The following is a 20,530-nucleotide window of genomic DNA, read 5'->3' as shown; positions in this document are numbered from 1 at the left end:
GAAAACAATCAATGAAACGATGCGATTAATTGAGATGAACTCTGAGTAAAATGTTATACAAATTTAACATCTTAATGACATTAGTTAAACTAGGAAAGAAACAAAAAAAAAAAAAAGAAATAAAAAGATTTAATTGGAGTTTGCATTTGCTACTCAAGAATAGCAGTAGCAGTCCAAAATATGCTCCTTCTTAGGGTTTGAACATGAACAGAGCATAGAGCAGAGCCAGAGCATAAGTGATAAGATTTCTTATGCTCTGCTACGAGCTAAGTTGTTGTTGTATTAACGATAAAGACACTCCTCGAAGGCTTTGGGGAGTGTTATCGATGTTGATGGCCCTTTGCCGGATATAAATCCGGTACGCTCCGGTAACATAGCACCATTAAGGTACTAGCCCGAACATCTCGGGAACGATTTATGATCCATGAGCTACGTCGTGTCTAAGAGGAGAGAAAAGAACTCCAATACTTGGCAAGGCTTCCTGGCTGTCTGAAATAATGAGGAAACTCCTCGAGAATAAGCCTCTTCCAATAAATTCCCTACTGCAAACTTGTGTTGCATGGATTTCTGCCTAAATAATGGTGGGGTAGCATCGCATGAATATTGGTTTTTGAAGTTCGGTCCATAGATAACAGCTTCGGGTTTTGCCTCATCAAACTTCGATCCATGCGTGAGCTAAACTACTGCGTCAGTTTATGGAGTCACTGTTTCCCAAAGAATTCTGTCCAAAATATATACCTCAAAATTACGTGAGGTTGCACCTATTGGATGGGGCGAAGCACTGCTACAAGCGTAGGGCCATTGCATAAAGTAGTTGCAATATGAGATTTTCTATGAGATAAGGGGAGTTGATGGCTTATGCAGTAAAGAGCGAGTGAGGGAAGAGAGAAAAGAAAGCGTATTTTATAAAAACTTCCTCAAATTAAGTTCCTTACAACCGAGCAACCGGGCAGCAACCGGCACACGAATACTGCTGGAAATGCCAGTAAGCGGCCAACAATACAACTACCATCAAATCTGCATCAATGCATTGCAAATAAACAATCGTTCAACTCATTTAATATTAAAAAACTGTCAACATCAAAAATAAAAACAAAGACTTAGCAAACAAGCGCGCAAGCACAAAATTCTATCGATTTAGATGAAATAATAGGCGATGATGATCATCATACATGTATATGTATACAACACATACACATACACACATATGAGCAGCCCTCCATACACAATTTTAAATTTGTTAATACAGGAGCAAAAAAGTAAAAAGAAAAAATAAAACCACACAAAACACATTGATAATAAGGCTTTAAACAGAGTGATTGTATGTATGTGCCAAGCTGTTATTGTGCTAATTTGTTAGTGGTGGTGCTGTTGCCGACTGACTGACTGGTTTGTTACTTCGCCAACTACTCTGCTGTGCGCTGTGACACTCTAAGTGGCTATAAAACACTTTGCCACTCGCATTTGACTTTTGTTTTCGTTTGCAAGTTACAGTGTCTGGTTGTCGTACCAGATTCGGTGGACACACACACAAATTATTCAATTAAACAATTCTTAGTGAAATAGAAAAAAAGGTAAGCGAAATGTGAACGCGCGCTGGCGGTCATCCAAAAAAGGATAACTGAAAAATACAAGTAATTGAAATTCAAGCGGCAAAAAAAATCTCACTCAGCGTAAAACGAGTGTTACGCAATTAAATGGATTACATTCGAAATGGACTAAAAGAAAAACAAATTGATGTAAAAAGTGTGAAAGGGACTGGATAAATGAGCTTATAAATTAAAAAAAAAAAAATTCCAAATTGACAGTGAATGACTTAAAGTGTTAACAATGTCTTAAATATTTTATGCATATGGACCTTAAAAGAACTTAAACGTTATGGAAATGTGAACGAATGGACTTAAATGTGCTTGGCTGTGACTTTGCTATACTTAATCTTTCCAATTTTTTTGATTTCGCACCTTGAAATTGTGAAATCATAAAAATGTTCAGTGTTTCTTCGATGTCCTTAAGCCCCTTTTTCAGATTAAAGCTTTTAGTGCTGTTTTCTCATGTAAACTTTAAAGGTTTTTATGAACGAAACTTGTGTTTATAGCGCAGTTAAATTTTAAAGCCCACATAAGAAAACGGCCCGTAGTTAGATTAACAAAATATAGAAAGTTCGTTTCTTAAGTCTTGTGTGTACTAGGAATTTTTATTGACAGCGAGTTCGTTGCCGAAGTCTTTAGTTTGTTTTGAAAAGTGTGTATGTTTCAGAACATAACTGCTCGGAATTTCACTTTGTAAGCCTATGGAATCGTTGAAAAGTTTTCATATATTTAAATTTGTAGAAAGTAAACCGGTTGGCGAGGCTTTTATGGACTTCAAGTAAAAAAAAAATCTGGAACTGAAATTAGTTGATTAAGTCTTTTGTATTAAAAAAATAAACAAACTTGGTAAATTTCAATAACAACGGATAACCGTTATGCAAACAAAATTAATATACTCTGTGAGCTCTGCTCAGCTCAACTTTGCGTTTTCCCAACAAAATTAAATTTTGAATTCCATCTGATTACCATAAAACGTGCGGTATATTGACACGACTGTGGCTTAAGAATTTCCGCTGCATTCTTCACGGCTACAATTTTCGTATGAAACACACTGCAGTGATCTGACAGCCTGTAGAATCAGGCTATTTCTATTCCGTTAATTTGGAATCATCGGTATGTACGTATATAGTATGTTCTGCCATTTTCGCACCCTTGTGCCAACCCTCCGGCTCCATTGTGGCCCGAGGAGCTCTTTCTTAGCTCAGGGGCCATGCAGTCTGTTCGCCCCATATTCAATGGCCCTATACTTTTGTGGCAATATGGCCTGCCCTCATGCCACCCAGGACCTTAAGCCTTTTTGCAGTTGGTAACGCTATATTTTTGACCATTAGGTCTGCAGGTGGTTTCTGCAGAGTGGTATGCCATGTTGCTTTCGAGGTAGTTTTTAGGGCTCTCTTTATGTTAATCCATGATAATCTGCATACACCCTGAAGTTTTTTGGTAAGCGTACTTGTTTGAGTGGCTGTTCGTAAATACCCAATGTGAGATGGCGCATCTAATTAATAATGATTATTTAAATTTTTCTCAAAAAAAGCAATTACTAACTGATAACCGTTAAAAAAAAAAATTTAAAAAGCACTTCTTTAAATGATTGAACATAGTAAAAACAAATTTCGTAAAAACAAGAGGTAGATTACAAAAAACCTTAAATAAAAAAAAATTATAAAATAAAATATTTTTTTTTCAACTAAGAAAAAATATGACAGCTATAATACTGACAAAAAATTATTGCCAAGGCCTTGAGCGCGTGTCGCACCAATGATCATGCATATCAAATAGGCTGACACAAAATAAAAACATTTTAAAGAAAATTTAAAAAAGTCTTCAAAAATAATCAAGAAAATTAAATTTCTGATGAATATGAAATGAAATGCGTTTATAAAAAAAAAATTGAAAAAAAAAGAAAATTAAAACTGTCATATATAGTTTTGGTTGTGTTTTGTTATTTTAGATTTTTTTTGCTAATTAATATTATATATAAATTTTTTATTTTTTTATATCTGTAATATATAATGATTTTCTTTTTTTAATATTAGTATTTTTTTATTGCTTCCTATATTTTAACTCAACATTTTTTCTTAAAAATCATCAATAACTTTTTTGTTGCGTCTGATATTATTTTATTTGTTTTAATATAATTACAAACACATTTTTTTTATTTGTTTAAATTTTTTATATTTGTAAAAGATAATGGTTTTTGTTGTTAGTTTTATTCAAATTAAAAAAAAATTATAATCTAATATATATTATAAATGGGAAAGTTTGGATGTTAAGATGTTTGGATGTTTGGATGTTTGGATGTTTGGATGTTTGTCCAGACGTTTGTCTTTGTGACTCAATAACGCAAGAACGGCTGGACCGATTTGGATGAAATTTGCACACATATAGCCAATAGTCTAGAAGGATCTACTAGCTATATATTTTTCAAAAGGGGCGTGGTCCCCGCCCCCTAGGAACAGTTATAATTTAATTATTATATTTTTTCGTCTTTGCGACTGAATCACGCCAGAATGACTACACGGATTTTGATGAAATTTGGGACACAGACAGTAGTCTACTAGCGAAATTTTTTTCGAACATGGAAAGAGGGGTGGCGGTCCCACGACCCTTCGAGAAATTATTTTTCATAATTTTTACACATTATAACTTTACGTATACTGGCCTTCACCAATATCACAGACTCAAGGGGTCAAATAAGTCGAGGGCTTACAAAGTAAGCAGTGACACCCTCCGCCCGCCCCCTTTATCTCCCCCTCTGGTGTAAAATCCATAAATTGTTATAACTCAATCTAAATTTTCTCCTAAATCAATAGTTTTTGGTATCTGGTACATACAGAACGAGATCTAGACAATTTTGGAGGAACGATCAGTGGTCCTCTCCTCTACTCCCGCCATCCGCCCTCCATCAATTGTTTTTATTAGCACGCTTCTATTAGCTTTACCTGTATGTTTCTATCAAACTTTTTATTCGCTCCAATGCGCCTGCTGCCTTATTAACATGGTTTTATAATTAGCTTCACCTTACTTGTGATCCCGTAAGGGTCATATCGAGACCCTTCCGGGTTCATTTCTGGATGGTTTTCGGGATCGGTCCGGGATTACGCCGGGGTAATTTCGGGACTTTTTCGGAACAATTTCGGGATCATTTTGGGACCCTTCCGGGATCATTTCTGTATAGTTTACGGGATCCGTCCGGGATCCCGTCGGGATTATTTTGGAACATTTTCGGGACTACTCCGGAATCATTTCGGGACTATTTCGCGATCATTTGGGGACCCTTCCGGCATCATTTCTGGATGGTTTTCGGGATCCGTGCGGGATCTCGTCGGGGTCATATGGGGACTTTTTCGGGATCATTTGGGGGCTCTTCCGGCATCATTTCTTGATGGTTTTCGGGATCCGTCCGGGATATCGTCGGGGTCATTTGGGGACTTTTTCGGGATCATTTGGGGGCTCTTCCGGCATCATTTCTGGATGGTTTTCGGGATCCGTCCGGGATCTCGTCGGGGTCATTTGGGGACTTTTTCGGGATCATTTTGGGGCTCATCCGGCATCATTTCTGGATGGTTTTCGGGATCCGTCCGGGATCCCGTCGGGGTCATTTCGGGACTTTTTCGCGACTAATACGGGATCATTTGGGAACCCTTTCGGCATCATTTCTGGATGGTTTTCGGGATCCGTCCGGGATCCCATTAGGGTAATTTCGGGACTATTAGGGGATCATTTGGGAACCTTTCCGGCATCATTTCTGGATAATTTTCGGGATCCGTCCGGGATGCCGACGAGGTCATTTCGGGACTATTTCGGGATCATTTGGGATACCTACCGGCATCATTTCTGGATGGTTTATGGGATTCGTCCGGGATCCCGTCGTGGTCCTTTCGGGACTTTTTTTCTACTAATACGGGATCATTTGCGGACCCTTTCGGCATCATTTCTGGATAGTTGTCGGGATCCCGTCACAGTCATTTCGGGACTATTAGGGGATCATTTGAGGACCTTTCCGGCATCATTTCTGTATTGTTTTCGGAATCCTTTAGGGATCCCGTCAGGGTCATTTTGGGACTTTCGGGGCTAATACGGGATCAATTGGGGATCCTCTAGGGGTCGTTTCGTGACTTTTTCTGTTTTATTTCGGGATCATTTGGGGACCCTTCCGGCATAATTTCTTGATGGTTTGCCGGATCCATCAGGGTAATTTCGGGACCATTTTGGGATCATTTGGGGACCCTTCCGAGATCATTTCTGGATCCGTCCGGGATGCCGTAGGAGCCATTTCGGGATTTTTTGTTACTTTTCCGGGATTGTTTTTGGACCCTTCCGGGATCATTTCTGGATCTGTGCGGGATCCCATCTGGGTCATTTCCGGACTATTTCGGGATCATTTTGGGATCCTTCCGGAATCATTTCTGTATGGTTTTCGCGATCCGTCGTTGATTCCCTCGGAGCCATTTCGGAACCTTTTCTGGAGTATATCGGGGTCATTTGGGGACTTTTTCGGGATCATTTGGGGCTCTTCCGGCATCATTTCTGGATGGTTTTCGGGATCCGTGCGGGATCTCGTCGGGGTCATTTGGGGACTTTTTCGGGATCATTTGCGGGCTCTTCCGGCATCATTTCTGGATGGTTTTCGGGATCCGTCCGGGATATCGTCGGGGTCATTTGGCGACTTTTTCGGGATCATTTGGGGGCTCTTCCGGCATCATTTCTGGATGGTTTTCGGGATCCTTCCGGGATCCCATCAGGGTAATTTCGGGACTATTAGGGGATCATTTGTGGACCTTTCCGGCATCATTTCTGGATAATTTTCGGTATCCGTCCGGAATGCCGACGAGGTCATTTCGGGATTATTTCGGGATCATTTGGGATACCTACCGGCATCATTTGTGGATGTTTTTTGGGATTCGTCCGGGATCCCGTCGGGGTCATTTCGGGACTTTTTCTCGACTAATACGGGATCATTTGTGGACCCTTTCGGCATAATTTCTGGATAGTTGTCGGGATCCGTTCGGGATCCCGTCAGGGTCTTTTCGGAACTATTAGGAGATCATTTGAGGACATTTCCGGCATCATTTCTGGATAGTTTTCGGGATCCTTTCGGGGTCCAGTCAGGGTCATTTCGGGACTTTTTCTCGACTAATACGGGATCATTTGCGGACCCTTTCGGCATAATTTCTGGATAGTTGTCGGGATCCGTTCGGGATCCCGTCACGGTCATTTCGGAACTATTAGGGGATTATTTGAGGACCTTTCCGGCATCATTTCTGGATAGTTTTTGGAAACCTTTCAGGATCCCGTCAGGGTCATTTCGGGGCTTTTTCGGGATCATTTAAGGATGGCTTTCAGGATTCGTCCGCGAACCCGTCAGGGTAATTTCTGGACTTTTCCGAGACTATTTCGGGATCATTTTGGGACCTTCCCAAGATCATTTCTGGATGGATTTCGGGATTTGTCCGGGATGCCCTCAGGGTCATTTTGGGACCATTAGGTGAGCATTTGAGGACCGTTCCGGCATCACTTCTGGATGGTTTTCGGTATCCGTTCAGATTCCCGTCGGAATAATTGCGGGACTTTTTCGGGATCATTGGGGTCCCTTCCGACATCATTTCTGGATGGTTTTTGGGATTCGTCCGGCATCCCGTCGGGGTCATTTCGGGACTTTTTCTCGACTAATACGAGATCATTTGCGGGCCCTTTCGGTATCATTTCTGGATAGTTGTCGGGATTCGTTCAGGATCCCATCAGGGTCTTTTCGGAACTATTGGGAGATCATTTGAGGACCTTTCCGGCATCATTTCTGGTTAGTTTTCGGAATTCCTTCCGGGTCCCATCAGGGTCATTTCGGGACTTTTTCGGCATCATTTAAGATTGGTTTTCAGGATTCGTCCGGGTTCCGTCAGGGTAATTTCTGGACTTTTCCCAGACTATTTCGGGATAATTTTGGGACCCTCCCAAGATCATTTTTGGATGGATTTCAGGATCTGTCCGGGATGCCGTCAGGGTCATTTTGGGACTATTAGGTGATCATTTGAGGACCTTTTCGGCATGAATTCTGGATGGTTTTCGGTATCCGCTCAGGATCCCGTCGGAATTATTGCGGGACTTTTTCGGGATCATTTGGTGTCCCTTCCGGCATCATTTCTGGATGGTTTTTGGGATTCGTCCGGCATCCCGTCGGGTTCATTTCGGGACTTTTTCTCGACTGATACGGGATCATTTGCGGGCCCTTTCGGCATCATTTCTAGATAGTTGTCGGGATCCGTTCGGGATCCCGTCAGGGTCTTTTCGGAACTATTAGGTGATCATATGAGGACATTTCCGGCATCATTTCTGGATAGTTTTCGGGATCCTTTCGGGGTCCAGTCAGGGTCATTTCGGGACTTTTTCGGGATCATTTAGAGATGGCTTTCAGGATTCGTCCGGGAACCCGTCAGGGTAATTTCTGAACTTTTCCGAGACTATTTCGGGATAATTTTGGGACCTTCCCAAGATCATTTCTGGATGGATTTTGGGATCAGTCCGGGATGCCGTCAGGGTCATTTTGCTATTAGGTGATCATTTGAGGACCCTTCCGGCATCACTTCTGGATGGCTTTCGGTATCCGATCAGGATCCCCTCGGAATCATTGCGGGACTTTTTCGGGATCATTTGGGGTCCCTCCCAAGATCATTTCTGGATGGATTTCGGGATCTGTCCGGGATCCCGTCAGGGTCATTTAGGGGTGCGTTCGAGATCCCGTCAGGGTCATTTCGGCACTTCTTCGGGACTATATCGGGATCATTTCTGGATGGTTTATGGGATCCGTCCATGACCCTTAAGGTCATTTCGGGACTATTAGGTGATCATTTGAGGACCTTTCCGGCATCACTTCTGGATGATTTTCGGTATCCGTTCGGGATCCCGTCGGAATCAATGCGGGACTTTTACGGAATCATTTGGGATTCCTTCCGGCATCATTTCTGGATGGTTTTCGGGATTTGTCCGGGATCCCGTCGGGGTTATTTCGGAACCTTTTCGGGGCTAATACGGGATCATTTGGTTTCGTGACTTTTTCTGTATTATTTCGGGATCATTTTGGGACCCTTTCGGCATAATTTCTTGATGGTTTGCCGGATCCATCAGGGTCATTTCGGGACCATTTTGGGATCATTTGGGGACCCTTCCGAGATCATTTCTGGATCCGTCCGGGATGCCGTAGGAGCCATTTCGGGATTTTTTGTTACTTTTCCGGGATAGTTTTTGCACCCTTCCGGGATCATTTCTGGATCTGTGCGGGATCCCATCTGGGTCAATTCCGGACTATTTCGGGATCATTTTGGAATCCTTCCGGAATCATTTCTGTATGGTTTTCGCGATCCATCGTGGATCCCCTCGGAGCCATTTCGGAACTTTTTCTGGAGTTAGTCGGGATAATTTAGGGACCCTTCCTGGATATTTTCTGGATGGTTTTTGAGATCCGCCCGGGAGCCCGTCAGGGTCATTTCGGAACCTTTTCGGGATCATTTTGGAAAACCTTCAGGGATCATTTCTGTGTGGTTCTCTGGATACGTCTAGAATCGTGTCGCTGTCATTTCGGGTTTTTTTGGGACTATTCGGGGAACTTTTGGAGACCCTTTCGGGGCATTTCTGGATGGTTTTCGGGATCCGTCCGCGATAGCGTGGGTGTAATTTCATAGCTTTTTCTGGATAATTTCGGGATCATTTGGGATCCTATCAGGTTATCAGCTCATTTAGTCCTTTTTTTTACTCAATTACAAAAATAAAATGCATTAGACAGAAAACAAAATTTTAAACAGATAATAAGCAGGCTAACGCGAATAGCCCATATATTTAAAATTTTCCTTGCGGACGGGGCCGCGGGTAAAGGCTAGTATAATATAAATAAAAAAACTAGTAAAAATGGCAAAAATAATAAAGATATAAACATAAAAATAAAAATGTAATTTGAAAATTTAAAAATTATAATAATATATAAAATGTAATTCAAAATTGATGAAACACAACAACAAAATGTTTGGCTGTTTGAATTTTTTTTTTTATTTTTTGAAATTCGTTAAAAATTATATAACAAATAATAAAAAAAACTTGAAACAGCCTTTGTTGAATTTCATAAATTTTTGATATAATTATAATTTTTTTATTTTACATTTTATATTTTCATCTTTATTTTGATATTTTTATTTATGTTTTTATTATTTTTGCTATCTCTACTATATATTTGTGAAAGTATGTCTGTATGTATGTTTGGACTTGCAGCCTAAACCGCAGATTGGAATCGAAAGAAATTTTGCCATGACATACCCTGAGTGCGTCAATCTATGGTAGGCTATATAAAAAAAGTTTTCGACAAGGGGGCGTGGCACCTCCTATACAACTGCAATTTTTCGTAGTCAATATATCTGAAATTATTAAGGCTAGACGACTGAAATTAGGTGAGTGGTTATATGAAACCAATCCCTATGCCCTCCAGAAAAACTAGGTATAACGAAAAAGGGGGCGTGGCACGTCCCATACAACTGAAATTTTTCGTTGTCAATATATGTGAAAGTATTAAAACTAGACGACTGAAATTAGGTGAGGATGTATATAAGACTAATCCCTACCCCTTCGGGAAAAATTGGGGATAGCGAAAAAGGGGCGTGTCATCTGCCATACAAATGGGGGTTGGGATTAGTCTAATATATTAGTCTATATAGTACTGCTTTTATTTATACCCGAACGACGTCGGGAACTCTACTAGTATTTAATAATTTTGAAAAATTATTTATAATTTTTATTTTATATGAATTATTTGGGAAATTTTTATCAAGATTTTTAAATTATTTTGATTTTTTTAGTTTTAGCTGCGATTTTTTTAATATTAAATTTTTTTTTCATTTGTAAAATTTTTTTTACACTATAGTTTTTGCTAAGCCTGAAAAAATTTATTAATTTTTAACAATTTGGAAAACAGTCATAAAAAATTTGTGATATGTTTATAATTGAGAAGCTCCCAAGAAAACCGTTAATTAAAGCGGAAATAATTACTATTAGTAAGAAGGGTTGTGCAGCACGACCCTTCCAAGAGGGGTATCTTTATCAGTACCACAACAACAACATAAGTTTTTATTATCAAAGCAGTACGTCATGTCTTAACACCTTCGTTTCTTAAGACTTTAGACATTTTCTTTAAAAAAAAGTGACTTCTTTACGAAAATGCCACCATTTATTAAGCTCTTCTTACTGCTAAAATTGAGGGGAAAACTCATAAACATATCAAGTTCGCTCTTGAACCCTTTTCCATATAGATTCGTAAGCTTATATGAACTTAAAGTGCACACAACTGCTATATTTCGGTAACAAGTTTGCAGGTCAAATCTTTAATTTCTTGTAATAAGTTAGTTTTGAGAGCAAAATTCCTGCCAACATCGTTTCGTAAGCCCTTCATATTGTCTTTACGTCTTCACCAAAAGTCATACGTAAGCGCGTTAACGCTTATGAATGCTATGACACTTTTGAACTTTTTCGATAACAATTTCAACACACCTTTGTTAACATCTAACCTTTTCAAGTTCACAAACAAAATGTTTTATTTAATTAAAATATCTTTCCATTTGACGCCCATTTACTATGCGCAACGTCAAAGAGTTTTGTATTATTCCCACTTTTGTTCACTTAATTATGCATTTGGAGCATGGCTTAAATGAATGAATGAATGAATTTCTCAAATGACTTAATTCAGTTATGTCGCACCACTGCCATTCAAATACATATTTCGGCTATTCAAACGTAACTGTTTCATTCATTATTATGGCATAGTGGTGGGGCGAAATAAGGAAATGAAGAAAGCTAAAAAGCTATGCACCGATTCAAAATGTATAATGCGGGTATTACTAAATAACTTTTGTTAGAGGTAAGTCGTTACTACTTTGGGGAGCCTGTCTTTTACTTTGTGACCTAAAGCACAGAAACTGCAAGCTATCTATAAGTAAGTAAGTCGGAAACTTTGCGCCCATTTTACGACCAAATTATAATTCTAAGGTATGAATAATTAGGTATTTTTAGAAAGGTCTTCTCTAGGAGCGCTTAAATATCAATTTAAAAATGACCCGACTACAAATTGCAAACATATATTCAAACTATGAGGATTATTACACTCACACTACGGACGATACGTTTTCCATGTTAATGCGTTTATAAAAGGCCTCATTTAAATGAACTGACTATTACACAGATCTGATCTCTCGAGAAAACGAAGAAAGAGAGTTGTTTCTTTGAAGCATAGCACGACAATCAGCAATGTTGAGTAAATGTGTAATTTTCATTGCTGATATTTAAAGAGTTTACAAAAACAAACGCAAATATTCAAGTTGGAAAATTTATCCGTCTTGTTGTTCGCAACAATTTTGTTAGTTAATTGAACAAAAAAATAAAAAATAAATAAGTGAAAAAAGTTAAAAACAACCAAAATATGTATAACAAAACAAAATAAAATAAAATGAAATTAAGAAAAAATAAAATAAAATTGAAAAAGATAAAATAATATGAAATTAAATAAAACAAAATAAATTTAAAAAAAATATATATAAAAAATATAAAATAAATTAAAGGAAAGGACAGAAAAGGATACAAATGAGGAAAGGAAAAGGAAAAGAAAGGAAATTAATGAATGGAAAACAATGGAAAAGAAATGAAAAAAAAAATTAATGGTAAGGAAAGAAATAAAAGGAAAGAAAAGCATATGAAACGAAATTAGGGGAACAAGTAAAGGAAGATATCAGAAGTAAAGTAAAGGAGACATCAGTACCGGTCGCGGCCGCCGTGGTGTGATGGTAGTGTGCTCCATTTACTACACCGAAGATCCTGGCAATATCAAAATTTAAGAAACAATTAGAAGCCGGGTCGCCCCTCGGCAGTGTGTGGCAAGCACTCCCGAGTGTATTTCTGCCATGAAAAGCTTTTCAGTGAAAACTCATCCCGCCAATTTGAAGGGAAAATTAAAAAAGGAGAACGACGCGAATTGGAAGAGAAGCTCGGCTTAAAATCTCTTCGGAAGTTATCGCGCCTTACATTTATTTTTATAGTCTAGCTTATTTAAATGTGCTTAGCTATATTCATTTTTCTATTTTAGAAATATCTTTTACTGAAAAAAAAAAAAACAAAAAATCATGGAGACGCGCTTTTTAAGAGCTTTTTTTTACTTGGATTTGTTATAATTTTGTAGGATATAAGTCCTATAAACATCTAAGTAGAAATTTCGTTGCCCAAGTCTTCCGTTGTTGACCGTGGTGATTCGTGCAAGGCCAGCATAGGCTATTATTATTATTATTATTATTATTATTAGGCCTCGATGCACTGCGACCTTTATTTAGATCTATTGTGTTCCATGAGGAGCTTGGGGTCGCCAGAGCCTCGTCTGTTAGTGAAACGGGATTCGCCGCTCGAAGGTGAGGTTGACAATTGGGTTGGAGAAGCTATATATTGCGCTACACAACCCCTTGAATCCCTGGCTGATACTTTCGTTACTGGGAGTATAAAACATTTCTCCTGCCTTTGCCATGGGCATTTAATTTACTGTCGTCTGAACTGCTTTGTTTCCCAGTTACTTATGATTTCCCCTAGTGTGTGCTCTTGTGAGTTGACAGAAGGGCTCTGGGCAATGGAATGCTGCTAAAGCACCTTGCTTAGATACGTAGTCTGCCTGTTCATTAACATCATGACAGGAATCTATCCTTGGTTTTGGCTGCAAGGCACGTAAGGCAGTTTTAGTTAAAAAGTTGTTTGATCGAAAAATATCATTTAGCAAATATCACTGTTTTTAATAACAAAATGTTTAGCTAAAAAATACTTTATTTGCAGTGAAAAGAAAAAAAAACACACAAAAATACATATAATTTTTCAGCAAGATATTAAAAATTTAGTAAAGCAATAATTCCTTAAAAATTTTACAACAAAAGTCGTAGTTACTCCCTGAATCATTCCAAAGATGAGCAAGTTTCGCAATCATCATTTTTTTGCATAAAAATTAAATTTTTTTAATAACTCCATGAAGCTAATTGCAGATAATCACAATTACACTCATACATATTGAAGATGCAATTGCGAACATTTATAATAAATATGCTGTTAAATTAAAATACAAATAACACTTACTTTGTAAATACATATGTATATCTAATAGTAAAACCATGCAAGCACGTTTCTTACGTTACAAAAAAAAATACAGCAAAAATCATACATATTTGTTTATTCAATAAGCTAATAATTTATTAATAGCCATTGTGGCGTTTATATATTACAAAGTAGCAAGAAAAAGAAAACAGACATAATTTTATGATTCATATAAATCACTGTGATCTAAGTTTGACTTTTATTAATATTGTAACGAATTTACTGAAATTTCGCTTATTTGCAACCTTCTACTAGCGTTCGTATCGCTAAACTGTTGAATAAATAACTCCAATATTCAATAATGCAAAATGGTCTTTATTAAAGTACTTCACAATAACACTTATACTTCGCAACCAATAGCGTGCTTAAATCAAACTGCTTACTGACTACTCAGCTTCTGCTGCTTTTATACTCTCTGCGCAAATGTTTAGACGTTTCTTCTTCTAGAATCCTCTACCTGGTCACCAGCCATACGCGCGTGCATTTGTAGTGTGTAACCATATGCGTTTGTATATGTGAGCGAAGTAGTAGCTGATGATGACATGCTTTGTTTGTGAGTATCTCTCTGCTGCTTGTATGTGTGTGTGTACATAATGATTAATGTGTTTACGTACATACAGGTTTATTGTTGTTGTGGCTTTATTTACTTAGTATCAGATTAGTGATGTGAGTATCACTTAGTGTTACTAACATTCGCCACCATATTCAATATTTTGACTAATATAACCATTTAATATTTAAACGAATATTTGTTTTTGTATGGAATATTTCGCAAAGCATATATCGTCGCCCGCTTACCAAAAGCATGAATGTGCAAAATGTAATTTTTGGGAAATCGAGTTTTAAAGTTTATTGCTCCGTCAAAATTAGAAGAATTAGTTTCTAGTGTCAAAATGTACTCTTATATTATACTAACACTATGCTCTTTCAACTGAGATAATTTTTCTGCTCGCATCCCTTCTATTCTCCTAGATTCGGTATATTCATTTTTGTGGCACAACAAAAATTTAAAAAGCCGATCTAATTTTTTGTTAACACATCTATACAAAAAAATTAAAAATAGCGGGATCAGGTAAATTGGCTCATGCTTTCTATGCATTTTGATGCGGTGAATCCAAACACGCTACAAGAATTGGCCCAAGTGGTCATGGTATGGCTTTAACCTCAAAACACGTAAACAAATCAATGCAGATTGATTTTTAAATAATGTTAGGGCCAAGCCAAGACCTGCTAGGCCAATTATGCTGGCGGATTGGGATTCTGAGCATCACATTACTTGGGAAAACATCCGCGGCTGTGAATTATAGAAAGTATGTATGTATGTAAATGAAAAAAAAAAAAAATAAACACATTCAATTCAATTGCATTTAATGCAAACTTAGAACTAGTTCTTATTTTCATCAGAATCAGAATCTTCTGATATGTTGGGTTCGGGCAAAGCGTTGGCCTCTGGATTTTTATAATAAGAACGATATTCTTGGTATAACCAGTTTTTCATACATTTTGTCTTTTAGTTTTGATTCGGAAAGAGGCAACGGCTTCGAATAAACCGGTTTCCCTTTAAACAACGACCTTTTCTCTGATATTCAGCTATTAAAAGTTCTTCATCGGTACCTATACATTTTTTTGAAGAATACATTATACAGCTCATCTTTTATATATCTCAACTAGCATATATATCGCATGGGTAGTTTGTTAGCGCCCTGGGTAAAATAATTATAAATAAAAAAATAGCCATACAATTGTATGTGAACCTCGAAAAGTTTTGGTGAGTTACGAGCTCCTCTAATAATTTCTGTCTAACCTTCAGGCACGTATACCGCAACACTCGAACATACGAATGTGTGCTGTTCTTACGTTTTTTCAAAAATTGTTGAGCCATATCAACGAATGTGTCATACAAACAGGAAAATCATTACCTTGTTGCCAGCCGGAAACATGAATGTGCTACATTCATTTTTCTGGCTCAACTTTGTGTGAGTGAATTCTACATTCGTGAATATGGCACTGCAAATTATTGGGGTTTCCATGTGCTTAGGATGCTCTAGATTTTAGTAGAACCTAGAAAATCTAAAGGGTAATACAATGAGGCCTATAACTCAATATCGGAAAAATTGCACATTCATGCTTCTGGTTAGTGGGTGACGATATCGTATTTAATAAAATATAAATTTGATATTGTGCAGATAGTCGATACCTAACCTGCAAAAATTGCGATTAGTGTAGGATGAATCCGGGATGAGTCGCAAAGGAGTATGCGATCAATGCCAGTTTTAATCTCTTTGTATGAGTTGAACTGTTCCCTTTTGTTTGAGCATGTCCTATGAAGAGACTAATTGTACTCATTTATATCCGAAAGGGATCGATAGGACCAATCCCCTTTGTACCCATATGGGAATATAGGAAGAATAGTTCCTTTTCGATTCAATAAGGACTCAAATAGCATCAGTCACATTTCTCATTGCAGAAATACAATCGAAGGGTTTGCCAAGCCACCAAATCTCATTGATGTAAGTTGTTTGCCCGCTTTTCAAAAAGGCATAAAAAATATTCTCCGAAAATTCAACCCTAACTCCAGCGTAGACGTTAAGTCCTTTAGTAATTTAGGTTCGGTATAGGGCACCGTATTTTTCTTAAATAATTCGATTCAGTCACCTGTAATCTTTTTTATTTTACTCATTTCGTTGCCGTGTTTTTAATATTTCTTAAAATGTGCTACATTGATTGCAAACTTTTCCAACTGTACCCGAAAGTGACTAAAGGTGATCAATTATGACCAAATATAGACAAAAGAGATCAATCGAAGACCACACTCTTTAGGAATTAATCGCATGATTTTTTGCAGTGTAATTACTCTCAAATTAATTTACACGTAATCAAATTAGCTGTAAATTGAGCGCACAAATTTGATTAAAATTATAGAAAACTTGCCGCAAATGAGCTGCCGATCGATCGCCAGGTTGGTGTTGTTGATTAATGATGATATTTAAATTTCTAATTAATTTCATATTTTTGCGAATATTTGCTATCGAAAATAAATTGTAAGCGGCTCAATGATATTTTTGTTAGCTTGCGTGATTTTATTAGCATATTTTCATATTTTTGTTGTTGTTGTAGATTTACACGAAAATAGCGTGTTGATGCTGTTTGTCAAACTTTTTATGCGTAGTAAATATTTGTAAAATTACTCAGCAAAGTGCGTTGACTTTTTAGTTTTGCTTGGAAATTCTACATTTGATTTATAGTTTTCTGTTTTTTTGTTATTTGATTATTAATTATTTTGACCTCTTAAATGATTAATTATGTTTGGATATTCGCTCCAAACATGGAAGCTAGCATATTTAGTTTAATAACATACATACATATTATGAATATATATGGAATTCTTACTAGAACGAGTGGGCTATAATTATCTATCTATCTATAAATCTTATAAAATAAAGTCGCTAAATGCTATGTATGCACATAACTTCACACAGAATGCTCCGATTTTAAAACGGTTTTTTGCATTTGAAAGCTTAGCTACGAGAGATGGTACAGTTAATATAATTTGAATATATATATTATAGGGCGTGGCAAATTGCCAAAATGTAGCAAAAAATTATAAAATTTTTGTTTACACAGGCTATAACTCATAAACGGAAGGATAGATTTGAACAATTCTACTTTTCAGTAAAACTTTGAAATATTTACCTTCGATCTGCATCAAAAAAAAAATACTTGGTTCCTTTCTTATATCAGCCAAATTGTTTAAACAAAAGTAACATTTTTATCAAAAAATGCGTATGTGTGTTTGTTCGCTGTGAACTGTCCGCGCTAATTGCTTTTGAGTGAGGCTTGATGCGACACGTACATATATAGCATTCGCTGCGTTTTTTAATTTCGGGCGTAGGTTTATAGGTATGTATGGATGTACATCACTACATAGTATAAAACAAAGTCGCTTTTTCTGTCCCTATGTCCCTTTGAATGCTTAAACCTTTAAAAATACGCAACGGATTTTGATGCGCTTTTTTTTTTAATAGATAACGAGTGATTGAAGAGGAAGTAACGGATGAACATATTTGGCTGAAAATTGGTGGAGGGGTAGCTTAGTACCGGGAGACAGACATAGGCTAATTTTTATCCGTTTCTGGGTAGGGTCTTGAGATCAAAACGTGGACCTGGGTAATCCTGGAATATGTTTGTACAATATGGGTATCGAATGTAAACTGTTTATGAGTACTTTGATACGGGGTATTTTTCGTACCCGCGAGTAACTAGGGTCTCGAGATATAAGCGAAAACGTGGACGCGGGTACCCCTAGAATGTGTTTATAGAATATGGACAACGAATGAAATCTGTTGATGAGTGCTTTAGTACAGGGTAGTTTTCATACCTATTTGTGAAGGGTCTCGAGATATAGGACAAAACGTGCGTCAGGGTAACACTAGGATGTGTTTTTACATTATGGGTATCAAATTGAAGCTGTTGATGAGTGCTTTAGTACAGATTAATTTTTATACCGCTGGGTGACTAGGGTCTCAAGATAGGGGCAAAACCTGGACCCGGATACCCCTAGAATGTGTGTGTAATATGGATATCAAATGAAAGTTGTTGCCGAGAGCTTTAAAGTAATTTTCATTGTGATATTCGATTTAGTTGCATTAACCTGGAAAAACTGATAAATGTGCATGCGAAGCCGAAATAAAGACATGAATTAATAATACCCACATAACTATTTACATACGTCCTATTCGATTTGCCTGGCAATAAGGTATGGAGAAGAATGGGAAAAACTTTAGAGAAGAGAAAAGACGGAAGGAGAAGGAGACTGAGAAAGAGATAGAGTGAGACGAAAACAGAGATAGATGAAGCGAAAAGACGGAGGGAGGAGTGAATAAAAGGATTAAGAAAAAGTGAGGAGGGGGAGGGTGGCAGAGTTAGACGGAAAAAGTTTATTAAAATGTATGGAGATAGACCAAATTTAGGGCAGAACAACGTCTGACGGGTCTGCTAGTAAATCTTATAAAATAAAGTCGCTAAATGCCACGTATGCACATAACTTCACACAGAGTGCTCCAATTTTAAAACGGTTTCTTGCATTTGAAAGATTAGCTACGTGAGATGGTACAGTTAATATAATTTGAAGGTATATATTATAGGGGCGTGGCAAATTGCCAAAATGTAGTAAAAAATCATAAAATTTTAGTTTACACAGGCTATAACTCATAAACAGAAGGATAGATTTGAACAATTCTACTTTTATATTTACCTTCGTTCTGCATCAAAAAAAAAATACTTGATTCCTATCTTATATCAGCCAAATTGTTTAAACAAAAGTTTTATTTTTTGGTATTTTTGCATGTATCACTATCACTACGTAGTATAAAACAGAGTCGCTTTTTCTGTCCCTATGTCCCTTTGAATGCTCAAACCTTTAAAACTACCCAACGGAATTTGATGCGCTTTTTTTTAGTAGATAGAGTGATTGAAGAGGAAGGTTTATATGTATAATAACATCCATTAAATAGTGGAGAAATGCTGTTATTTTTGAAGTTTCTAATGTGATGTATATATATAAAAGAAAGTGGTGTTAGTTACACTATTTATAACTCAAGAACGGATGAACAGATTTGGCTGAAAATTAGTGGAGGGGTAGCTTAGAACCAGGAGACAGACATAGAATACTTTTTATCCCGTTCTGGCTAGGGTCTTGAGATCAAAACGTGGACTTGGGTAATCCTGGGATATGTTTGTCCAATATGGGTATCAAATGGAAGCTGTTTATGAGTACTTTGATATGGGGTACTTTTCGTACCCGTGGGTGACTAGGGTCTCGAGATATAGGCCAAAACGTGGACGCGGGTACCCTAAGAATGTGTTTATAGAATATAGATAACAAACGAAAGCTGCTGATGAGTGCTTTAGTACATGGTAGTTTTCATAGCTATTGGTGACCAGGGTCTCGAGATTGAGGCCAAAACGTGGACCCGGGTATCCCTAGAAAGTGGTAATACAACATGGATAACAAATGAAAGTTGTTGATGAGTGCTTTGGTACATGATAATTTTCATACCTATGTATTTGTGACTAGGGTCTCGAGATATAGGCCAAAACGTGGATCAGGCTAACACTAGGATGTGTTTTTACATTATGGGTATCGAATTGAAGCTGTTGATGTGTGCTTTAGTACAGAGTAATCTTTATACCCGTGGGTGACTAGGGTCTCGAGATATAGGCCAAAACCTGAACTCGGATACCCCTAGAATGTGTCTGTAATATGGATATCAAATGAAAGATGTTGCTGAGAGCTTTAAAGTAATTTTCATTGTGATATTCGAATTAGCCGCATCAACCTGGCAAAACTGATAAATATGCATGCGAAGCCGAAATAAAGACATGAATTAATAATACCCCATACCTATTTACATACGTCCTATTCGATTTGCCTGAAATTTGGTATATAAATTTGCCTATATTAGTATTTACGATCCTTTTTTCCGGGAAGTAGACCAGAGACGGGCTGGGACTGGGATTAGGACTAGGACTAGGACTGAGACTCGGAGTGGGACTGGGACTCGGAATGGGACTGGAACAAAATACATACCACCCTCTGGGACTGGCAATAAGGGATGAAGAAGAATGGGAAAAACTTCAGAGAAGAGAAAAGGGGGAAGGATACTGAAAAAGAGATAGAGTGAGACGAAGATAGAGATAGATGAAGCGAAAAAGACGGAGGGAGGAGAGAATAAAAGGATTAAGAAAAAGTGAAGAGGGGGGGATGGCAGGGCTAGACGGAAAAAGCTTAT

At 37.5% G+C, this 20,530-nt stretch overlaps 1 protein-coding gene across 1 annotated transcript in view; it reads left to right on the top strand.

Annotated features, from left to right (window-relative positions):
- The first annotated feature begins 1,420 nt into the window (after positions 1–1,420).
- slf (C-type lectin domain-containing protein slf) overlaps positions 1,421–20,530 on the top strand; it is a 54,386-nt gene continuing 35,276 nt past the window's right edge. The window contains exon 1 of the mRNA XM_067768447.1: positions 1,421–1,574. The gene's annotated coding sequence lies outside the window, so the exon portion shown is untranslated. The remainder of the gene's footprint in view (positions 1,575–20,530) is intronic.

Source organism: Eurosta solidaginis, chromosome 2 (genome assembly GCF_040869045.1).
Source record: "Eurosta solidaginis isolate ZX-2024a chromosome 2, ASM4086904v1, whole genome shotgun sequence".
Taxonomy (NCBI): Eukaryota; Metazoa; Arthropoda; class Insecta; order Diptera; family Tephritidae; genus Eurosta; species Eurosta solidaginis.
Note: the sequence above shows the minus strand (reverse complement) of the source record. Positions and strands in the feature narration are given on the sequence as shown.